This window comes from Anabrus simplex, chromosome 8 (assembly GCF_040414725.1).
Source record: "Anabrus simplex isolate iqAnaSimp1 chromosome 8, ASM4041472v1, whole genome shotgun sequence".
NCBI lineage: Eukaryota > Metazoa > Arthropoda > Insecta > Orthoptera > Tettigoniidae > Anabrus > Anabrus simplex.
This window is the reverse complement of record NC_090272.1, coordinates 216844838-216854287: the sequence shown is the minus strand read 5'-3', so window position 1 is coordinate 216854287 and position 9450 is coordinate 216844838.

The window sequence follows — 9450 nt, the reverse complement described above, 5'->3', positions numbered from 1 at the left end:
TAATAAATGTCTTCTTAGTCTCCACATTTAAATTCCTTGATGTAAGTAGTATCCTTTTCTTGTAATAATCAATCTTTGCTTGGGCAATTCTGCTCTTTATGTCGACTGAACTTTTGCCATCTGGAGTGATTTTACTTCCTAAGTAGGTAAAGACATTTACTTGCCTTAGTGGTATATCACTAATTCTGATGTCGACTGCAATATGTTGGCGGTTGCATACCATAATTTCGGTCTTTTTTGTATTAATTTCCATGCTATATTTATCTCTCAATATCTTATTCATTTTTATGAATGCACTTTGTAGTTTCTCTTCGTTCTCCTCTATGACAGCTATGTCATCAGCAAATCTTATAATTTTGATTTCTACTCCATTTATCTTTATCCCTTCCATTTCCTCTTTACATTCCTCAATGCATTTCTCAATATACAGGTTGAACAACACTGGTGACAAATTACATCCCTGTCGTACTCCTTTCTTTATATAAGCCTCCCATACTTCACCATTTATGTTTATGATGCCTCTTTGGTTGTTATAGAGTTCATATACTATTCATCTATCTCTAAAATCTAGACCAACACTAGTCGTCATCTTCATTAACATATTCCAGTTCACATTATCAAAAGCTTTTTCTAAATCGACTAGCATTTTGTCTATAACCTGTCGTAACGTTAGAATAGCTTCTCGTGTGCCTCTATTTCGTCTGAATCCAAACTGATCTTCAGCCAAATGTGGTTCAGTTTTATTGCTTATTCGGTTATATATTATTCTTGTCAATATTTTTGACATTGCGACAATAGACTCAAGGTGCGATGTTCTTCACATTTTAGAGTTCCAGGTTTCTTTGGTATAGGAATTATGAGAGACTTCTTAAAATCTTCTGGAATTTCTCCGGTTTCATATATTTCCGTGATCAGTTTAAAAATAGAGCCGTGTGTTTCATCATCCAGTCTCTGTATCATTTCTCCAGTTAGTTCATCGCATCCTGGCGCTTTATTAGGTTTCAATTCTTTCACTGCCTTAAGGTATTCTTCTTTTGTTAAAGAGGGTCCCAGTTGATCACTTGTAATGTTGTCTTCATTTTCAAGGTCATTTTTGTCAGTAGGATCTTCATATAATGTTTCTATATATCGCTTCCATCTTTCTCCCACTTCTTTACTCTCAGACAACAGTTTCCCATTTTCACTTAATATGTTGTTGCTACGGCCAGTGACTCTTCTGAATTGTTTCTTAATCAATTCATAAGCAGTTTCCATATTTCCTTTCTAAATTATTTCTCCTATTTCTCTGCATTGTCTCATTATATATTCTTCCTTAGCCTTCTTTGCTTCTCTGTTGACTAGGTTTCGAAGTCTTTTATAGTTTCTGATTCCTTCTTCACTCTTTGAGTTTTTTAAAATACATTACGTTATGATGAATAACACAAAGCACGACATACTGACGTACAATTATCAAACTCTTCCGGGTCCTAATCCCGTCAAAAGTACCTCATATTTTCGAAATGACCTCACTTTATACAGGTGGAGGCTTTAACAGCTGATGTCAATCGAAAAGCTTGGATTAGACATTTTGAAAGTGTCGGCGTTTCAACTCCACTTTCTTCAACCGTTATAAAGACAAAATGGCATCGGTTGGTGTACGCAAGTGGTTTTAAAGTGTCTGAAGGCTAGGGGGTGCCGTCACTATCTACTTAGAGGAAAGTATTATTGTACTGACGTTACAAAGGGCCAGCGCAGTGCGTCTCACTACGTTCAAACTTCCGTCGTCTGGCAGCGAATACCTGTCTCCAAACTCTGCTAATCCCTAGGTCCTTTTCTTTTTTTTTTTTTTTTTTTTTTTTTGCTAGGGGCTTTACGTCGCACCGACACAGATAGGTCTTATGGCGACGATGGGATAGGAAAGGCCTAGGAGTTGGAAGGAAGCGGCCGTGGCCTTAATTAAGGTACAGCCCCAGCATTTGCCTGGTGTGAAAATGGGAAACCACGGAAAACCATCTTCAGGGCTGCCGATAGTGGGATTCGAACCTACTATCTCCCGGATGCAAGCTCAGAGCCACGCGCCTCTACGCGCACGGCCAACTCGCCCGGTAGGTCCTTTTCTTTCCTGTTTAAACGGTTGTTATGATTCATCAACTCCACAGCTTCCCGATAGACACGAGAATGATGCTAAAAGGTGGTCGCCAGAGCCGTGGTTTCTTCACATATTGCCTCATGATGTAGGGAAGAGAGAAACGATTTTTCAGGTTTTAATGACACAAATAGACAAGTATAACCCTTCAGCCTGGTGTTAATGCTGCGTTTTGTGGTGCCGATATTAACCTTCTTGCACGAGGGGGTTCTTAGCTGAGCGTAACTGTTGGGATATTTTCTGCGCATTTTGAAATGCAGTTATGTCGTTGTGATGTAACGCCTTGAAACGTTACCTGTTCTATCCATAATCACTTGAATGTAAGGAGGAAATGCCTTTCTCTTATTTGAGTCTTCTTGTTCCTCCTCAGTCATATAGGAGACTTGATCTCGGAAGCCATTCGCTTTTAAAGACGAGAAGAAATGTCCCCCTGTGGGTGGGAGCGGTAGAATAACACCCACGGTATCACCTGTCTGTCGTAAGAGGCGACTAAAAGGGGACACAGGGGCTCTGAACTTTGGAGCGTGGGTTGCCAACCACTGGGCCCTTAGCTGAGTCCTGGCCTTTCTTCCACTTACGTGTGCCAGGCTCCTCACTTTCATCTATCCTACAGTATCTGACCTTCCTTGGCCAACTCTTGTTGTTTTCCGACCCCGACGCTATTAGGTTTCCGAGGGCTAGGGAGTCTTTCACTTCCACGCCCTTCGTGGCCCTTGTCTTTCTTTGGCCGATATCTTCATTTTTCGAAGTGTCGGATCCCTTCTATTTTTTCTCTCTGATTAGTGTTATATAGAGGATGGTTGCCAAGTTGTACTTCCTCTTAAAATAATAATCACCACCACCACCACGAGAAGAAATGCACAGCTGCGCTCTGGTACAGATCAGGCTGATAAAACCTTTTGGTTCACTCAAACAACATCGTCATAATCTCCCGGTCTTGTTTGATATGATGGTTGGAGTCCTTATTGAGATAGCGGTTGGTATGAATAGGCTTTCTGTACACTGTCTGGGTTAAATAATGGCTTTCCGTCTTCACAAGCACGTCTAGCAATGAGAGTTCTCCCTCCGTCGTGAACTGGATATTTCAGTGGATTGTGTTGAGATGCTCGAGAAACTCAAGCAGTTTTCGCTGCCAGACGACAGAAGTTTGAACGTACTGAGACGCACTGCTCTGGCCTTTGTAACATCCTCTAAAGAGATAGTGGCGACATCCCCTAGCCTTCAGATACTTTAGAAATACTTGCGTGCACCAACCTATGCCATTTCGTCTTGATAAAGGTTGCGGCGGTGGAGTTGAAAGTTCGACACTTTCAAAATGTTTAATCCAAGCTTTTCGACTGACATCGGATGTGAAAGAGGGGCGTATAAGTGTAATGTACGCGGTACGGCGCTAGCATTCGAAGCCGACACCATCAATCAATCAATCAATCAATCAATCAATCAATACTGATCTGTATTTAGGGCAGTCGCCCAGCTGGCAGATTTCCTATCTGTTGCTTTCCTAGCCTATTCATAAATGACTGCAAGGAAATAGGAAATTTATTGAACATCTCCCTTTATAAGTTATTTCAATCCCTAACTCCCCTTCCTTTAAACGAATATTTGCCCTAATTTGTCCCCTTGAATTCCAGCTTTATCTTCATATTGTGATCTTTCTTACTTTTAAAGACACTACTGAAACGTATTCGCCTACTAATGTTATTCCACGCAACCTCTCCACTGACAGCTCGGAACATACCACTTAGTCGAGCAGCTTGTCTCCTTCCTCCTAAGTCTTCCCAGCCCAAACTTCGCAACATTTTTGTATCCTCTAGTTGGGGTCTTACCAGAGACTTATATGCCCTCCCCTTTACATCATTACTGTAACCCCTAAATACCCTCATAACCATGTGCCGTGATCTGTACCCTTTATTTACAACCGTACAATCAGTCCGGGAGGGGATCGCATACGGTGAGCCATCTGGTGAGGTATGAACATATCACTTACACTTCTGTTACTAATGTCTAAATTTAAACTTTCATTCTGGAATAATTCTTCCTCGTGAACAGTCGAGATTTTCTTCTGAAGATGCGGAGCAAAGTTCTCCGTGAAACGTAAAGAATTTTCACCTTCTTTTCTTGACACGCCACAAGCCCAAAAGCCTATATCGTGCTGTGAAAGCATCAATGTTAAAATTGTTAACAAAATATAAGAATAGCCTTATTTCTTTCATATTTTCATTATATTTATTTCAAAACAGAAGTTTACTTTTAGTGTCATCCTGCAAACTTTTATTCCAAATATTTGGATAGTTTGTTTCAAAAGTGGACAATATTACATGGATGTTTGTATCAAAAATGGACAAAAGCCAATCTTAGTTTCAAAAATGGACACAGTCATATTTGAACGTGTTTTACATTGCCTTACAATGAAATTCTGAAGTTTCGACCATGGTTTTGGTTTTCATAAGGCTGGCAATGTGGCACACAAAAATGTTCACACTCGTAACGGGAGTTTAACACAGAGAAACAAAAATGTGGCTCTACTGACAAATTAACAAACTGGCTTTTGTCCATGTTTGATACTAATCACCTGAATCCTTGTATCATGTATATTTTTGACGATGATGATGCTTGTTGTTTAAAGGGGCCCAACATCGAGGTCATCGGCCCCTAATGGTACGAAATGAAATAACAAAATTTCTAATTCATCCACTGACCAAAATAAAATAAAAAATGCCATGAAGAATGAATGGATGGACATAAACCCAACAAAAACAAAACAAACAAAAAACAGTGGATCAGACTCAAAAAGAAGGAAGTTAATTAGAGTATTACTGACCAAGGGACCATTTATATAGCACAATGATGCTTGATGTCTGAAGGGGTGCTAAATTCACGTCTAAGGCCCCACAGAATGGTACATGTCGCGAGTCAAGTAGAACCATAAGAACCATGGTATTTGTCATTTTGGGGTACTGATCAAAAGTAGCGAAGACTCACTGTGATCCACAAAAGATGGTACTACTCACAAGTATTGCAATTCGTACAGGGAACGCTGACCTATGGTGTTTCTCACACAATGGCGCCACTCATAGCCAACGCAAACCGGTGAGGTTCCTCACCTAGGTGTACTAGTCACGGGCGCCGGTATTCCCGTGGTGTTCCTCAGATAGTGGGTACCAATCACAGGCAACGCTGACCCACGGTGTCGCTCATATAGCGATACAACTCACAGGCTACGCCCAGACCCGCGGTGTTGCTCACATGGGTACAACGCACAGGCTTTTTACTGCAACTAATCACAAACCTATTTCGTACCAATTTAGTGATACTACGCGCAAGTACATGCAACCCATGGTGTTCCCCGCATGATGGTACGAATCAAGAGTAGTTTCATAGTTCTAATTCAATCATCCCTTGGTCACCCCTTGTAGTCGCCTCTTACGACAGGCAGGGGATACCGCGGGTGTATTCTACATGTGCGTCCCCCACCCGCAGGGGGTAGTATGTTTGGTCCGCGAGAGGTATTTTATTTCCCTCAAGTCCGCCGACAAGCCGGTTAGGACCCCCCTATCCGCCACCTGGGACGCGCCAAGTGGGAGTATCATCTCTCCCCCTGCTACGCCTGCGTAGCAGGTTCGTGGTTGTATATTTTTAGCTCCTGCATTAGAGCTGATTGAAACGATAGAAAGTAAGATATAAACGTGTTTTCACCGCTGTTCAAAACTATCATATCTGTATATAAACACTATTAATGAACCGATTCTTCTTCTACCACTTGTCCCACACCATGGTAGGGTCGCGGGTGCGAACTATGTACCTCATGTCAATATGATCCAGTTTTACTTCAGAATGCCCTTCCTGACACAAACTCTGTGTGGAGGGATGTATACACTACTGCATGTTTCTGTGGTGGTTTGCAGTGTGTGATGTGTTGTGTGAGTACATCAGGACAAACACAAACAGTCAGTCCCCGAATCAAGGGAATTAATCGGATGTGATTAAATTCACCGACCCGACTGGAAATCGAACGCAGCTCCCTCGGAACCCAAAGTCTCGACGCTAACCTTTCAACCACGGAAACAAACAAGACTTCTATTATAAATTTCTTTAAACGAGATAATCCACATAATAATAATAATAATAATAATAATAATAATAATAATAATAATAATAATTGAAACAGGGATACCCGTGGAGCAGAAAGAGGTTAAAGAAGGTGCCAGGGTGAATGGGTCTATCTACAATATGAAAAATTAATTAAAACTTGAACTGAATCTTATATTTCTTTTAGAACTTCCAACTTAACAATTTTTCATAACAATGAAACATCAGGTACAATGACAATCTTGAAACAAGACTAGAAAAATCCAAGATTAGCGACTTTTACAGATTCTGGGCTTCCAACGACTAGTTTTACAATTCCAGAGATACCGGATCTAGTTTACAAAACTTTAATTAAAAATAAGGAATCCTTTAATCAAGGGCAGAAATTCCCTAATTCAAGAGCACTTGCTCCCAAAATACAATATCTAGCCTTCCAGGGGCACTCGTTACTATAACAAAAACTTGATTAGTGAGTTTCTTACAACCCGCTCAAGGCAATATTACCTCAAAATGTTACACTCTCTGAATTACCAATAACAATAGTTTAATACAGAGGTATCTAACACCCAACCTACAGGGCCTTTACGAAAAAGAACAGGTTAAAAAACGGCCCGAACACAAACTGAATGGTGGCGAAAACTGCGCTCCGGAATAATGACAAAAAATTAAAATCCTACAGGGCTCTCGGCCGATGAAACAGGGGCTATTCCCAAACTACTGAGGTGGCTCGCATGGAAATATCATTAACATATTACAGAAAGGTTGAAAAACATAGTCACCTCAAAGTAAGATGAAGGGGAGCTCGAGAGGGTAACTCATTGTTACATAATTAAAGATTCGGACCTTCCCCTCCAATAAAACTGCGTAGGTAGCAAGAAAGAATGATTTTATGTGGCCATTACCTTATAGGCGGTCCTGCCTTAACACACACACTTATAAAGACGGTGATCAATTGACAAGAAAACATGAAAATCCGCAGTTTATAAACCCTCAGGGAAGGTTTGAGATCATTCAAGACTAATCAGGACACACCCTCTTAATTTTTATAGGCAGATTCAAAGTGAACAAGAAATGCGGGATTGGTTGAAAAATAATTACCAAAATTTATGATTTGTCCGATTCAAAACTGGCGGCAAGAAAAGGAAGTGTTGCCAATCCAAAAATAAATGAGCATAGATTCAGTTATGGACAACCTAGAAATACAAAACTTCTTTAAGTTATAAGTTCTTTCACCTTGCACCAGAGTGCATGATCAAAGTTTTTTTTTTTTTTTTTGGTAGCGTCATCTGTGGAAAAATGTCCGAAATTCTTGATATATAGCAGAACAAATTCAATAATAATAATTGAAGTAGGTTAGATAACTCGTGCTGATAAGCCTGTTGTAGTCATATTGTTTTTCCTGCACATGTCAATTGTTTTATGAACATAAGAAGCGCGCTATGGTATGCGCAGTTCGTAGTCATAATTCAACCATTATGACGTCATCCTGCCGTCTGTTTGGTAAAAGTCTCTCCATATATTCGCCTTTTTGTCCTGAAGTTCTTGATGTAAAGCTTGGTACTCAGTCGTAGAAGTCAATGGTATTTTAACCGCAGTTCTTCTGTACAGAACGGTTGTCTTGTGAGCTCATACATTAGTCTCGAGGGGGGGAAGTTTTTGCCAGGCAGAGAACAGTTTTAAGATCCATGGCCTTCACTCTTTCTAGTGTAGCTAGGTTATCCTTCGATAGTTGTTCCCAGATAATGCCAAAGGCGTACGTCGTGATGGGGTCTGTTTGTACGTAGACATTTTTTTCTCTTAGCAGCGTGTAAGTTATTAGGAACACTGGGAAAATTTGGAGAATCAAAGAGTTATTAGAAGGCAATAATATTCTTCCGTAATCAGAGGAAGTGTACACTCTCTGGTTTGACATGTAGTAATCAAACATGGCTGCATGCAATCACATATCAGTCGCTTAGCAACCTACTAATAACAGAATGTATTGCGGGTTAGGGTAAGCCTTCGCCTGCAATTATTGAAGTGGTCATTTAATGATTTGATTTTATGATTACTCAAAGTTGTCTGAACTTAGAGATCTATCAATGTCTCATGATTCACTGGTAGGTAATTCAGGAGATAATAAAATAGAAATGAATGAAATCGGTCCAGCAGAACGGACGGACGGTTTTTTTCGAAACTGTTTTTATTAAACTATTTTAATACATAAGAAGAAGAGAAGGATGAAAATCTGGTTGGACCGCAAGAATTAAATAAGTTGAGATCTTGCGGTCCTTAGTGGCCCTAACGATGAATAATAATAATAATAATAATAATAATAATAATAATAATAATAATAATAATAATAATAATAATGTCCGCCTCTGTGGTGTAGTGGTTAGCGTGATTAGCTGCCACCCCCGGAGGTCCGGGTTCGATTCCCGGCTCTGCCACGAAATTTGAAAAGTGGTACGAGGGCTGGAACGGGGTCCACTCAGCCTCGGGAGGTCAACTGAGTAGAGGTGGGTTCGATTCCCTCCTCAGCCATCCTGGAAGTGGTTTTCCGTGGTTTCCCACTTCTCCTCCAGGCAAATGCCGGGATGGTACCTAACTTAAGGCCACGGCCGCTTCCTTCCCTCCTCCTTGCCTATCCCTTCCAATCTTCCCATCCCTCCACAAGGCCCCTGTTCAGCATAGCAGGTGAGGCCGCCTGGGCGAAGTACTGGTCATACTCCCCAGTTGTATCCCCCGACCAAGAGTCTGACGCTCCAGGACACTGCCCTTGAGGCGGTAGAGGTGGGATCCCTCGCTATGTCCGAGGGAAAAACCGAACCTGAAGGGTAAACAGATGATGATGATGATGATGATGATAATAATAATAATAATAATAATAATAATAATAATAATAATAATAATAATAATAATAATAATCGTATGGTATCAGGTACCGTGTGCATACATTTTAGTTTGACGCCATTTGGCTGTGTGTTCGTCAATTTCGACGTTGTGTTTTACTCCTGGCCTACCAGATGGCAGAGTACACCAAATCTCTTTTGAGCGTCTGCGGCTGAGTTTTAATGAACTTTGTCGGGTAAACACCAAATGTGTTACCAGATATCTTTTACATGCCGACATCGTACGACATGAAGAGTCGTATAAAAAATGTTCCGCCTTTCAAAAATCCGACTACTTCTGCCGGGTTTGAACACGCTACCTTGGGATCCAGAAGCCGACACTCTACCACTGATCCACAGAGGGAG